A 15,873-nucleotide genomic window follows, 5' to 3' on the forward strand; every position below is an offset into this window, starting at 1 on the left:
ACTCATTGGACCCAAAGCGCCTATGATACGTCGACACGTGGCATGGCCCAACAGAGGCCCATTCCTTTGAATAGGCTGGCCCGTTTGACTTGGTCAAAAGGTGGCGGGTTGGCCCACGGCAAGCCTGTTAACGGCCTGTTTGCATATAGCCCATTTACAGCCCGCTAACCCAGGGCCTGTTTACGGCCTATCCGAATTAGGCCCAGTAGCGTCATCTGGGCCGTCCAATATAATTCCAGCCCGTTTTAACTTCCGGCCCATGTATGGCCCATGACGTCTTTCGGCCCATATGAGGCCCTTAGTAACCCTCAGCCCCTTAACGGCCCGTGGTAAAACTGGCCCGTAATGAACAGTGTATCACTTTATACCCATTAACGGCCCATTATTCCGTTGGGCCGTTTCCAACCCATGTTATCTTTCGGCCTTCTTAGGGCCCATTTATTCTTGGGCTCATTTCCAGCATTCGTTTACTTACGGCACGTTACTGTCATTTTCTACCTGTGGGCCTAATTCAATCCGTGGTTACAGTCGGCCTATTTGTGGCCCGTTAATACGTTGGGCCGTTTTCATGTAAAAAAACCCGTTGGGCTGTTTTCATAGAGTTATCAAATACGGCCTATTAACGGCCCGTTATTGTCCATGAATAGTACGGCCCATGATTGGTGAAATGATGATACGCCCAGTAGAAGGCCCATGGATCCTACGGCCCATAAAAGGCCCATGGATCGTACGGCCCGTAGAAGGCCCATGGATCCTACGACCCGTATAGAAGGACAATGGATCCTACGGCCCGTAGAAGGCCCATGGATCATACGGCCCGTGGGAGGCCCATGGTTACAACAGTCCATGTGTTGCCATGATTATTTTGGCCTAGTTTCCAAAAAAGGTTATTGTGGCCACTAGAAAAACATAGAAAAAGAACTGCAGTGACTACAAGCAAACAACTAAACAAGAGAATAAGGAAATAAATAAGCAAGCAATTAACGCTGGCCTATTACCGCTATTACACATATTACATCCACTGGGCATCAAAGTTCGCCACTAGTGCAAATATAGGGAACAAAGCAGCATATTACATACACTGGCCGTCAAAATTGGCCACCAGTGCAAAAAAACGCGGCAGCAAAACAAGAGCATAACTAAAACAACTTCGGAAGAGCTCAAGAAACGTTATCCTGGGTATCCACCATGCTGGCAATAAGCTTAGCAAGCTTATTAGCTTTGTCCTGTTTGGCGCTAAAATCCTCCAACGCTTGCTGTTGCACCAGAAAGTATGCATCTGAATGCTCCAGGGACTTCCGCAGTCCTTCCACTTCTTGTCGCAGCACAGCTGATCAATGTCTTTCAGCTTGTAGTTGAGACTCAAGAAACCGAACTGATTCATACCGTGAGTTTGAATAGCTTGTGCAAGCGGTAGTGGCCAGTAACTCGAACACTAAACCAAGACAGGACTTTGGGGTTGTCTCACTGTCTTCGAGATAGTCTTCCTTAGCTGTTTTATCAGCTTTGTTGGAGACCAACAAGGATGTGTCACTATCCTGAACCTTATCTGCATTACTTCCTTTACCATTGCTTAATAAGGCACTCTTCCCCAATATTCTGTCAGCATTCTAAAAGAAGAAACAAGCAGACACATAACAGGTTTAGCATGTACTAGTATATGAAACTCATTTCGGTGAACCAGTTCATTAGTAAGTGGACAGGATTAAACTACCAAGTCTTCTATTGCCAAGTACCAGTACATAATAAAAGCATCAAACAAACATATATCTATGTCCTATGGTCACTGCATTGTCTTGCCAAATCAAAATAGAGACACGGTTCAAATCATATCAGTTCAAGACAAAGCAGCAGTGAAAGAATACAAAGCATGGGAAACTACACGGCACAACAAGATTTCAGATGGGTACCACGGGTCTACATGTACAACAACACTATTGGCTCTGTTGTGATGCTAGTAATGTGCATGATATGAGAAGTCAACTGTATACACAATTGAAATTGAAATCGACAGAGCTATTAAGAGCAAGCCTGTTAAAGAAACATGCGTGAACAGACCTGCTGTTCCATTGGAGTTTCGATTGGATCCTTCAATTTAAAAATAAGTTTGTATGAGTAAATACAGTGATACAAGAGCAAAGCAGTATGCACGATAGTAATCATAGTTAAAAAAGGCGGACCTAAGCGAGTGCTTAAGCGCGCCTAGGCTCTAGGCGTTGGTGAAACGCATTGCGCATAACTACGCTTAATCTGTGCATAACTGCGCATAAGCATGCGCTTTGGTCAGTAAAGCGCAAGGCGGTGGCAAAACGCACAATTAACGCCTAGCGCTTTTTTGAACTATGATAGCAATGGAATCTTAAATTAGAACAGTTGTTCTTCAGGTTCAGGCACTTGTTCTACATGAACAGAGTACATCAAGACACAAGAATATAGTACTTGAAAATAGAAAATGAGCTCATAGACCTTACCACATTCTTGGTTCAGGACCAGTATAGAACAAGGCGTTCCCAGTCATCGTCCAGTAAATGTGTCTCAGGAGAACGTAAGGGAATTTGATGAGTTTCTTTGCTGGTGAAGTACGTTTTCTACAGGTAATTCTGATACTGCCACCAAGCATTCTTGAAGATAGCAGAGGTATTAGCACAGGTTACCTCATCCCGAGTTTCCAACTCGGTCCTTCTCTATAGAGAAAAATGGGAAAATTTGCTGTATTATAACCATCATGGAGGTAGGACGTATGGGACAAAGCAAAGTAATTGCCATGAATAACATTACTTACACATAACTCCTGGACAAACACCTGCAACTGGCATTTTCCTTCATCTTCAGTATAATATTTCCAAGATGGGAAGATACGCACATACGATTTAACAACATCAAATGCGATAGATGCTAAACTACGACTAGCTGGTTGTGCTTCCTCCACAGGAATAGGCGTACTAACTGGTGGAGTTGGGGTTTGCCGTGGTAGTACTGGCCCTTTGGGCACTGGAGATGCCTTACTAACTGCTCTTGTTTGGGAGCTCTGTGGTGGAGATGGTGCTGTGTCAACATGAACTGGGTTACTATCTGCTGGGGTTGGGGTTAGATTGGGTGAAGCTGGTTCTCTGTCCATCGCAGTAGGGGTACAATCTGCGAGAGTTTGGGCTATGTGTGGTAGGGCTGGTTCTCGTGCATGTACAACCGGGGTGCTATCTCCACCATAGAGGGCATTAGATATGATGTCTGAACTAAGAACATGGTGTTGAATATTGTGTATATGATGTCTAAACAATGCAATGCAAGACACCATATGCATGATATGAGCAATATAACCGTGCCAAGTTAGAGCATACACCTCGGTGGGGGAATAGGACTGGTCATCTGTCTCTGAATCCATCTCCGAGGAGCTATCGGGACCCAACAAGAGATCTGCTTCGACAGGTAGCACTGTCTGCTCTGAAGGCCTTGTTTTCACTCCAGATTTTTCAATCTCCCACCCAAATGGCTGATTCACAGGAAGAGTAGTTTAATGTACAAACATTGTCGACAAATGGAAATGTAATGAAGAAAAGGATGGGCAAGATATCATTCAAATATATGATGCCTTGTTAAACAGGATGGCATTGCACATTTCACATATATTATGGCTGGCTAAAAGACATGAGACTGCATAATTCCCATATATGATATAGAAACTAAACAGGTGGCATTACAGAACATGTCTAAACTAAGCAGATGACATATATGATATCAAAAATAGGCACTGCAAGGCAACATATGCATGATATGACTAACATCATCATGCCAAGGTAGAGCAAACACCTTGGGGGGTAAATAGGAGTGGTCAGTGGCGTCTGAATCCGCCTCAGAACAGGTATCTTCCTCTGGATTACAATCTGGAGAGGGGTGGGGAGGGTTTGCCATTGAACCCACCATGGAGCGATGTCTGCATGACATTGTATTGCCGCGCAAAACTCTTCTCTTTTTCTCTACGTGTTCAGCATGACTGTGTACAATATCTGACATGCATACGAAAAAAATATGGTGAGATTATGTAAGGAGAGCATGAAGAAATTTAGAGTGATGGTAACAACCAGTGGATGGATCCAAAAATAATGATAGCAGGCTGATGATTGCTTTAATTTAATAAAAAGACAGATGATGATTGCTTTACTATTTGTTTCCCACCCAAGATGAACAACATAGGCATACCCTAGGTGAACCAGATATTAGACAGAGATACTATTCATCGCTTCCTCGATATGTGCCCCACAACTAATTTAGAACTCAAGTTTGAACATTATTTTGGACCTGACTTGGAGTCCAAGAGGTGAACATGACGATAAAGTAGCAGGTAATTTTAAGCAATGCATAACATAAGCAGAAACAAAAGAGTGCGACCTCTCTTATGGACCCGTGTACTCCTCAGGTTCATCTGTTGAGTCGATGATGGTGATGCCGTTGCGGTGGGTGCCGGCGGCAGGGAAGGAGATCTGAGGCGGCGAAAGACGGTCAGGAGTCGTATGTCTGGTTTGGTGGATATTTCTGTCGATGGAGCAGCTCAGGTGAGGTGGACGACACCGCGGCAGGAGCAGGACAAACCACACAAAGTTTCCTTTGACACCTACCTGTAACTGAAGTAATTCTGTAAGGGCTCATTTGGCTTGCATGATTCTAAAAACGCAGGGATAGGAAAAACACCGGAATAGGATAGGAATGCACATGGTAAACAGAGCATTTGTAAACACAGGATTTCTGTCAACTTGGGTGTTTGGTTTATAGGAATTGGAAGAGCAGAGGAATGCAAAGAAACATGGCCAAAATAAAGTGAAACCATATGAAAGCGTGTACAGTTAGAATGTTATTCTGCCACTAATGCACTTGGTCTTGTTTTCATGCATAGGATTTTGAAAAGTAGGTCCAGGTGGATGTTTTGCTTCATTCCTTTCAACAAAATGCATGAATAATTGAATAGTAGAGTGCCATTGGAAAATTCCCTATTGCTATGTTTTTCCGTTGAACCAAAATAGCCCTAATGGATCGGCATGAATGTATAGTAATAAGTGATGCAACAAGTGTACAACCTCTTTGCCGTAGCCGTGTCGACCCCAGCATCATTGGGTTGGTCGCTGAAGCAGTTGAGGCAGAGGTGGCTGTCGGAGGTGTGGAGGAGGATTTGAGGAATCTGTAGACGGCGTCCAGGGCACTGCTCTGTTGTGATGGATCGTTCTGTCGTTGGAGCAGCTCCGGTGAGCCGTAAGACGTCAAGGCTGAAGCTGCACAACACAGACATCGTCAATCTCAAGTTGGATTCTAGTAGCATCTCCAATAGATGATGTAAAATTTACATCACCAAAAACCACCTGACTACAATAGATGAGGTAAAAACTGTTGACTCCGAACTTAATTGTCGAAACTTAAATTTGCTGTGGAATCTGAATGTTACTGTAGAAACTGAACGCAATGGTAGTAGAGAGGCACTTGACATGTAGTTTAGGGAGGGCCTGCAGTTCATCTTCAACCTGCACCCCCCTGAGCCGCCAGCCACCATCGGCCGAACCGCCGGCCCCTGCGCCGCCTCGCCGCCCCAAAACAACTCCCCACCGCCGGTCCGCCGCCGCCCCGGCCAGCCCTCTAGGCCCCCCGCCCTCACCCTGGACCCTAAGATAGATAGTGGGGTACCTCTCCGGCGAGCCCCCATCCTCGCTGCGGGTGGTTCTTCCTTAACTCTGGCGAGCCCCCCCCACCCCTTGAAAATCGACTGACCCAAAAGTCGATTCGGTCGATTGAAGTGTAGCTAAATCGGAGCAGAGCAGCAGCACGAGCGAGGGGGAGAGCTGCAGCAGCAGCGCGAGCGAGCAAGCGAGAGCCGGAGCAGCAACAAATGGGTGAGCGAGCGATCGAGCGAGAGCCGGAGCAGCAGGAGCAGCGCGAGCGAGCAAGAGACGAAGCACCAGTAGCAGATCCGGCTGGTATGGACGCCGCTGCCGAAGGGGCCTCGCACTGGGGGAGAGCCGCCATAGACATGTCGCCCGCGGCGCCGGCTTCAAGGTAGCCGCTCCATGGGGGTGCGGGATGGAGCACCGTGGGCGCCGGGAGGTCGAGTTAAGGAGAAGGTGTGATGTGATGCGTGTACAACCTCTTTGGTGGCGCCGAGTAGGCATCGGCTTCGTCCGAGGAGTCGGTGAGGATGCTGCGGTTTCGGTGCAGCAGGTTAAGGCAGCGCTGTGGGGATGGAGCAGCCGCGATAGACGAGGCGATCGTCAGAGCAGCTCCTTGGAGGTGGAGGACGGGGCGGCTGAACCGGCGGGACGACGAGATGGACGACGGATCCTCATCCGGGGAGGTGGACGAGGGACGTCGAGTTGTTGCGGTGGACGACATCGTCGGGGAAGAGGCTCCGGCTGGGCAGCGGTGAGGTGGCGGACGGAGGAGGGTGGGGTTTCGCGGTTGGAGCGGAGAGGTTATGGCAGCCTGCGATTTCGAATGGCAAAAAGGAGGCGATGGGAGGGGGTGAACCATGACTTAGGGACGCGCTTGTCCAAAACGTAGGGTGTGTTACAAATGTACCCCCCATCGATTTGAACTAGCGGCCCTTTCGGCTCAGGGTTAGAAGGGAGATTTCGCTTGTCGGGATTTGACAGCTGGAGGGAGTTTTCGCGCGCATTGTAATCGGGATAGCAAGGCGCGGGTTGTGAAGGCGCCAGTTTTGGGAGCACGATATCTGAATTTTCGGGATATAACAAGGCATAGTTTGAATTTTAGGGACAAACCTAACATGTAATATTGTACTTGTACGTATCAAATCAATTCGCACTTCCCTCAACCAAAAAGAAAACAAAAAAATAAAACTATTCACACCACACAAAGAGAGAGTCTTGCCCTGTTTTATTATAAAAATGTTATTCAAAGCTACTCCCTCCTTCCATCTATATAGGGCCTAATGAGTTTTTCGATGCTTACTTTGACCAAATATTAGAGCAATAATATATGACATGCAACTTACACAAAGCACACTGTTAAATTCGTCTGTGAAAGTTTCTTTCAATGATATAATTTTCACATTGTGCATGTCATGTACTATTGATCTTGTCAATAGTCAAAGGCGGTCTTAAAAAACACATTACGCCCTGTATAGATGGAAGGAGGGAGTATGAATCCATGTTATGTCCAATTAAATTTTTTCGCTTGCTGTATAATGCATGTAACCTACTCATACCAACATTTTAGTGCATTCCAAATGTCTATACTACTGTTGCAATTCGAACTGAATTTGAATTCGTTTCTCTATTTCAATAAGAATCTACAATCATGATTGTTGCCAACTTGAACCATCATTCGTGTATTACCTTAATAACACACCACATGATTACCATAGAGATAGATATGAACTATGTGTACTACATGAACTCAAATTCTATTTTTTGAATACACTTGATGTTGATTCCAAATAATAGTACATTTACTAACTATATATTCATAATCTAAACCATGTTCCATACGTACACCGTGTTCATCACACATAGTATAGTGCCCCGCCCCCTACATTATTACAAGTATTTAGACCTGAGCTGCAAAAGCCACACATTAGCCCAAATTATGATCAATGTTCTATATATTATACGTAGTACTAGCAAGATGCCCATGCGTTCCACAAAACATCAACATGATCAAGGGGAGGCCTAATTTGCAAATATGGAGAGGGGTGTGGGTATCTTTTTTCAAAATTGCCATAGTTTCCTTCCTATCCGTTAGATATAAATCGGACGGCCTATATTGCAGGATGGCACACACACCATCATCAACAAGTCCATTTTTATAAGAGTAGAGATAAAATATATTATATGTAGTATAACATGTTCATAACCACACCATGTGTATCACCATTATATGTATTCACACATGCGTCGGTTTAAAACACTATGATAAATTCTTCAAATATCCGAATTCGCTTTTTATAATGAAGTATGATCTCTATTCGTCTTTTACACCCACACAATCCTCTTATCTTTGTAGCTAGCGCTAACTTTCTCTCGTGCATGCACATGCCTGCATCCCTCTCACCCTCCCCCAGCATTCTCTAGCTCCATCGCGCAAATTCGTCTTTTCACTTTAGGTCCTTCACCCACAGTGTGTGTAGCCCTCCCAGCTCCTTCTTTACGACACACATCGATCGATATGGCTCTCTAGCCAGGTGTGCCTAGCACAAACACAAGCTTCCCCTCTTCTCTTATCACCGTCCATGCCTCACTCCCACCACTCTTTTCATCGATCTCGTACTTGCACACTCCTTCCCCCTCGATATAGTATGACTCTCGCACCACCTCCTAGATGCATTCCTCTCTCTCTATCCTTCTCCCCGTGCCTCATTTGCTTCTAACACACACATGCATGTATACTGATCGATCTCCCAACATATACCTAGGTCGACTTTAACTATTCCCCCCCATCGATCGACGTACCTCACAAGTTATCTCCCTTCTTTCTCTGACAAAGGACGATTGATCTTCCTATGTAGTTACGTCTTCTTACCATAGCCATATCGTCCCCCTCATCATTCGTGCATGCCTCCTGACCCGTCTCTCACACGCACGTGCACAAATAGGCAACCTTCCCCTCTCTTATTGATATTGCAGGCGTGCCCTCCGGTTGTCTAGCAAGCCTATCCCACCATTTGTTAGAAGCAACTCCACTACCACCCCCTCCAACACTCTAGCTCTGTCTCTCTCCCAACCTTATTCCTCTCCTACACATATGCATGGATGCCGATCGATCTCCCTTAATACATGAGGTAGATCAATCTCCCTTAATACATGAGGTAGGCCTCTCTCCTCCTCCACACATATACCAGCCATTGTACCTCTATAGTGAATTAGGCCTCCCTCCCCCCCACCACACACCCATGGTCGAGCGCTGTAGGTAGGTATCCATGCCACAGAGACAAATTGTACCTGTCCCCTCTCACGTTCCAATAGGCCAGCCACTCTATATCTTTGACGTGGGCACACACAAATTCGATGGCACTCTTTATCGATCGCGCGCGCGCACACACACACACATCATCCCTCTCTTTGATTCTATGGACACCTCAAGCCGATGATACCTCCACTCTCTTCTCGTGGATCGCCCCCTCTATATATATGATATATCCAGGACTCTATTTCACACACATTGCATATGTTACATTTTTTGATTGACCCCCCCCCCCAAAAAAAACTCTCACGAACCCACATACTATATCTCTCTACGTTTGTATCTCTCTCACACAACCGCACGTAGGTGGTGTACGTATACAAGAAGAGAATAGGTGCACCGTGCACGTACTCACGCTTCGTGCCCAGCCACACCCGCGCGGGTACACGGTGGAGCTCATTTCTGTACGAAATGGCAGACCACGTACTAATTTGAATGCGTGTAGCGGTTGTTTACCTACGGAGGTCCTGTACCACGCGTGCACGAAACAAAGTCCGTCTTGATGCGTTGGCGCGTTATTTTTAAATAAAGTTATATCGTTCAATGGCACGTACACAGAATATAAAACGATTTTTATGGAGAAAAAGGTAGTCCGCTCCACTATATACAATGGAGCCTGCCTGCCTGGTTTGTCTCTCTTCAGAGTATCTCAAACAAGGCTGCGGTTCACCCTGTACGTTCGGTTTATTCGGTTTACATGGTTCAGTTTATATGGTTTTTTGGTTTATACGGTATTAATACTTCGGTAAATACGGTATGAAATTAAAATATGGTTCGGTTTCGGTATATACCAAATTATTTCGGTATGGTTTCGGTATATACCATAAAAACCAAAGTTGACGCGAATTTGAAAATGACGTACTAACAATTTGCAAATTTATGACTCAAAACACATACTATTTTACACAAATAGTATATGACTATATATATAAGTATATATGCATGCATTGATTCATCTGTTGATGGTTATGGACATGCTTAGCATTTTAAAAAGAGAAAAATGACTATGTTACGAGAAAAATTTACGTGCTTAGTAGTGAATTTGACTCATGTACAAGAAAGAGGATAACTTGTATGGTTGTTCATCTCAAGAAATATAAATTTATTTGTCACTTCGGTTTATTCGGTTAACCGTTCGGTTTTTCGGTATATACCGTAAAAACCAAAGTTCAAATCGGTATGAAAAGTTCATACCATACCGAAACCATAAACCATAAACACCATAAAATCGGTTCGGTTCGGTTTATTTTCGGTATGGTTTTTCGGTTCGGTTTTCAAATGCACAGAGTGAGCTGCGGTGGCCTCTCTCTCTCTCTCTCACGGTTGGTCACTGATCCGGCCGCATCCCGTCTGCCGGCGAAAAGGGAGGACGTGCATCGTTTCTGCGTTCGACGGCGACGAGGCAGCACGTCCCGATCTGCGGTACACGCCGTTCTCTCTAACCAAGCTCCGGTGTGGTAGGGCCTACGCCACCTGCTCGCTACCGCAGTATGGGCAGATTACGCCCGCCGCCGCTCACCTAGTTACATCCCGACGACCTCCAGGTATCCCCTCTGGCATTGCTCCACTGCCCGTCTTCCCACGTCGCTGCATGTGGATCTTCCATAGTTCTTTGCCCAAAATGTAGCTCATCCGGCGTCCTTTCCATATTGCAATCTCGTCCTCACACCGTTTTAGACAAACACAACCGTGTTGTTATCTTCCCTTAGGACAAGGAATATGCTTCTTTTTTGTCGTCGCATGTGTCATCAACTGTTATTGGCCAGTAATTGTTTCCTTCCTACCTCTTTTTTGCTAACAGGGCTATCCATTTCACCTCGTTGCTATTGCGACCTTTTGGTGAACTGCACAAATCACTTTTTTCTTAAGAGTGTTTTGTGCAGTTCTACCAAAATGTCACACGGGCAACGTCTCTACATTTCAGTGCGACTGCACAAAGGGAGATTGGTTTTGCTCTATCCTCCTCATCCAACTCCGAGCCTAATCTTCTCCAACTAGTTAGTCTTAAGAGAGACTGCAAAGGTGACCGGCTTCTATTTGTGTGTTTATTGTTTCATCAGCAGTCCTCTATTATCGTAATCACACTTAATATCTTTGGAACAGGGACGCTCAGCTCTATTTTAGTGGAACTGCCCAAAATGATCGGAATGTTGCATGCTCCAGACAGCTACTTTTTTCCCAACATGCCTTGTTGATTTAGACAGAGATGGAGGGACGTTGCTGCCAATGAAAGCATGGATCAATTTTAATTTAACACCTTCTCACAACTTTGTCTTCAGTTGTGATGTAAATATTAGCTCTGATCTGCTAATAATTGAGATGCATTAGCAAGGAAGTTAGTTTTTTATTGTTTCCGAAAGAGCATCGATGGCAAGACACACGAAACAAAAGCTGAAAGCTCACACCATTGTGCAGTTTCATGTCGCTGGAAAATTATTTGTATAGTACGTCAATTATGTAAAAAAATGCTGGAAGCTTGATAGCATTGCCAGAATCCTCTTCGGCATCCGGGTCCATGTGCCATGCACAAAATTATACTCCTTCGTTCCTAAATATTGATCTTTTTACAAATTTCAAATGGGCATATTTTAGAGTGTAGATTCACTCATTTTGCTTCGTATGTGTACTCCCTCCATTCCTAAATATTTGTCTTTCTAGAGATTTCAACAAGTGACTACATACGGAGCAAAATGAGTGAATCTACACTCTAAAATATGTCTATATACATCCGTATGTAGTAGTCCATTTGAATATCTAAAAAGACAAATATTTGAGTAGTCACTCGTTGAAATCTCTAGAAAGACAAATACTCCATAGTATATTTAAGAACCGAGGGGGTAGTGCACAGCTTCATGGGAGACTCAGCCCGGTCGTTGCGCCGCATTAATAGTGAGTAATGAGAAGTCAAATCATAAGCCCCACCTTTCCCACTGTAAGTTGCTCGGAAGAAGCAACCATCAATACGCTCTTCTTTAAATCCGCTCATACTACTTCATCCGTCACTGTTTATAGAGCGCGCTTCAGAAAAAGAAAAAAAATCTCTGGGACCAAGGCGACTAGCGATCGGCCTGAAAAATAGCATTGGTAGTTATAGCATGGCGTCTATTACTAGAGGAAATAATGCGTACACACATGCATGCAGTGCTTCCACCCCGGGTACACACATGCATGCACTTACTCCACTCCGTAGTACATCGAGAGAAAATTGTGGACTTGATTGCGGTTACTACGCCCTAATTAATTGAGCATTAAACCAAATGCGTCTAAAGTCTCTCTGGTGGTGGAAATGCATTGAGAGAAATGCATCATAATGAAGCGCGCCCTGTAAACTGTGACGGAGGGAGGAGTAGTATGAAGGTGCAAAACCAAGTACACGTATGGCCAGTCGGTTAATGCACCTCCTCTTGGCATATCACTGACATGTGGGACCGGAGTGTGAGCAAACCGATCTCAATTGATGGCAAAATGGCTAACCCGCCGTTCCTTGAGAGAGACGAGGAGCGAGAACACACAAACGGGCTCGCACGGAGGCCAAGATATATTTGAGCATGGTTGATCGATATCATCATTACATGTTGGGCTGCTGTTTTCCACCCTTCTCCAGAATAAATGTGTACTTTACCAGAGATTAAAAAAATAAGAGTACAGAGGCTCCACCATGCGGTTCTAGTAGTAGTACTACTCGTACTACTAAACCTTGCAATTGGCTCTTCGCCTCTTCGTGAAGTCGAACAATGATGGTACTCCGCATGTTCGGTACTACAGTGTATGCCTCTGGCAATCTGACACCGAATGAACTAATGCATGTCCACCGCCTGGGCTAGGGTACATTGCATTAGTCAAAAGGCGTAATCGAGCTTCACCTTGTCCTGCAAGCTTCTCCTCGTTCTGCGAGTTGACGGGACGCACCAAAAAGTAGTGCTAGTCCATACTCCCTCCTTTCCAGTTAATATGGCTTAATCTTTTTTGCAGGTAAATGAGAGAGCTTTATTCATATATAAGCATTCTTAGGACGATCAGCCAAGACACTGGTCACTAGGAAGTGAGGTACCCAGCAAAAAAGAAGTAGGAAGCGAGGCGTTTCATCAAGCCAGCTCTCGGCCACATTCAAAGTGCAGGAAGCACGGTTCGCACAAAGATGCGCCACAAGGTTTGCTGACCTGTTTACATGCTGAATAACAAAAAAAGAGGAAATATTACCGAGCGCTCCTATTTGTAACAGGATATGAGCCAGAATTAAGCGAGAATTATGGTGAGTGTTCCATGCAATCAACTTCCATTATCACATGCGAGAACCCTCGAAGAGAACCAAATGTGTTGAAGATTGCTTTATCACATTTTAAAAATATAATAAGAGTGCAGACACTCCTCCATCTGGTTCCTAGTAATAGTATCTTTGCGCTTGGCTGTTCTCCTCTTCGGGAAGTCGAACAATGATAGTACTAGTATAGTGTATGCTTCTGGCAATCTGACACCGAATTAACTTTTGCACGTCCACCGCCTGAGCGAGGGAGAGCATGCATTAGTCAAAAGTTTCTCCTTGTCCTGTTAGCCACCGCGCGCAAGCTTCTCCCGTCCTGCAAGCTTCTCCTTGTTCGGCAAGTTGACGGGACACAACAAAGTAATGCTAGTCCATACTGCCTCCTCTCCGGTTAATATGGCTTAATTTCAAACGAGATAAATACACTGTCTGTCACTGTATATTTGTAAAAATACGGTCAGTGGACTTCATAATACGCTCATTACGCTCAATATATACATTTTCCGGTGTTTATACGGTCACTAGCTCACCCTGGCTGAGTATGTGTGTGCATGCACGTGTAGGTTGAGCACTTGAGCGTGACCGTGTGTGTTCCGTCGTGTGCTCGGACATGCATGCATTAGGGCATCGCGCGCGTTTTGCGTCCATGTGTACGTGTGACTGTTGCATACACGTAGGGGGAGTACGTGTAGGGGCCACTAAAGGAGCAGTCAAATCACACAGTAAGTTAGTCGGAAGAAGCAACCATCATTTCACTCTTTAATGACACGTATGCAATATAAAATGGTTGGTATGGAGAGAAAAAGAAAACCACTATATATACACTAGCATGAGCCTAAGCTACAAGCCTGCTTGCTTGGGTTCCTCTCTTCACATATCTGGCCTGATCCCGCAGCTGGGGGAAGGGAAAAATGTTCTGCGTAGACGCGGTCGACATCGGCGAGGGAGAAAATCCACAGTCGGTGAGTCCCAATTGGGGGTCACCGCGGTATGGGCCGATGCCGCGTCCCAACCGCCCTTCTAGCTACAGCCCGACATCCGTTTCAAAAATATTAGTGCATGTCAACAAAAATTATACTATCGCTATTCCGTTTAAAAAAAGCATATAAGCTGTTACTTCTTACCCAAAGGATCTTTATATCCAATAGACACAAAATATCCATTCGACTGTTCGAAATTACTTTCACTGCTGATCTGATGTCGAGGTAATTGCTGCATCGCCACCAAAACCCACCATCTCTTAAGCTAAAGTAGACCGAGCTAACCCCTATATTAGCATATTACTAAGATAAACAGAAGGCACTGTAGAATCATTTAGGACGTGAGCTTGTCAATCTGAATGTGGACGGACACCAGCTTAGCCCCGACCAGTAGCTTGGGCGGAACTGCGAAGAAGGTCAGCTCCTGCACGGCGACATCGCCGGGATCCCTGCTGCTTGTCACCTCCATTTCCACCTTGACGGCGTCGGTCCTGCCTTTGGGCTCCCCCGGCGGGACGTTCGCGCACAGCTTGGCCACGTAGTGCAGCAGTGGGGACGGCCCCGCTCTGATGCAGACGACCGACACGGTGATAGGCGCGCCGATGTCGCGCACGCCGCCGACCAAGAAAAACGTGCGGCCGTCCTCCTCCGCAAACAGCAAGAGTCGTGGCTCCGACAGTGGCACTTGCAGCTAGAGCGCCTTGCCGTACTGGACCATGTGCACGGGCATGGGATGCATGGTGCTGATGTGGTGGGAGAGCACCGGCGGCGGGCCTTCGTAGCCGCATATGGGCACGGGGCATTTGCAGGGCGCGAGCGGACACACGCTCTGGTGATCGGCGAGCTTGTTGTAAGTGACGTAGAGCCCACAGCCTTCGTGCGGGCACTCCACCCTCACCGAGGAGAGGACGGCGTCCACCGCCGTGTTCCGCACGTCGAAGCCACCGCCGCGCTCGCACTTCTGGCACTGCCGCTGGTTCCCGGGGCGCTCGACGCGGCAGTCCGCGCAAGCCATGTGCCCTCCCTTGCACTGCACAAATCAATCGAACAACACATCAATCAAGAAACCTGCACCTTGCTCGATCAGCCGAACGGGCGAGGTGTATTTGAACCTCATACACTGGAGGCTTCAAGGGGCGGAGGCACAAGGAGCAGCGGAGCAAGGTGAGGTCCATCGAGACCATAGAGAGCTCCATCGTCGGGCCATGTTCCGTCTGCATGATCTCGCCCTCCTCGTGCACAACCATCTCTCGCTTTATTAGGGCCGGGGCATTACAAAGCATTACCGTCACATATTCATACTACTTCAAGGTGCATTAAATCAACACATGCAAGTATCAAAAGGAGAGTCACGGCATGCATGCATGCGTTGTAATTAATGCATCGGTAAACGCAAATTATTGAAATATATCGAGTGCAGTGCTTTGATGTGTCGCGTCAACTCGTACAAGACCGAGAAGTTTGATTACTACAATGCCCTCCCGTCTTAACCGCACCTGCCTTTGCCTGCATGACAGGTGGGCCACCGACCTGTTGGGCCCAGCTATCATAGACGCAAAGGTAGGAGCAGTAAGTCAATGACGCTGCATCCCTCCCTCGCCCATGAGCGTGGTGGCTTGCAGGACTAGGAGAAGCTTTCGTTCGCTACACGCTCTCCCTCCCGCACGCGGTGGA

General features: G+C 46.2%; 1 long non-coding RNA gene across 1 annotated transcript; it reads right to left on the reverse strand.

Annotated features, from left to right (window-relative positions):
• Nucleotides 1-1,381: 1,381 nt before the first annotated feature.
• Nucleotides 1,382-2,570, reverse strand: LOC141041943 (uncharacterized). Its single transcript, XR_012203714.1, has 3 exons — nucleotides 2,472-2,570; nucleotides 2,059-2,088; nucleotides 1,382-1,610 (listed from the first exon to the last, which is right to left on the reverse strand). It is a non-coding gene; the product is annotated as an uncharacterized lncRNA (long non-coding RNA).
• Nucleotides 2,571-15,873: the final 13,303 nt, after the last annotated feature.

This window comes from Aegilops tauschii, chromosome 2 (assembly GCF_002575655.3).
Source record: "Aegilops tauschii subsp. strangulata cultivar AL8/78 chromosome 2, Aet v6.0, whole genome shotgun sequence".
NCBI classification, from domain to species: Eukaryota; Viridiplantae; Streptophyta; class Magnoliopsida; order Poales; family Poaceae; genus Aegilops; species Aegilops tauschii.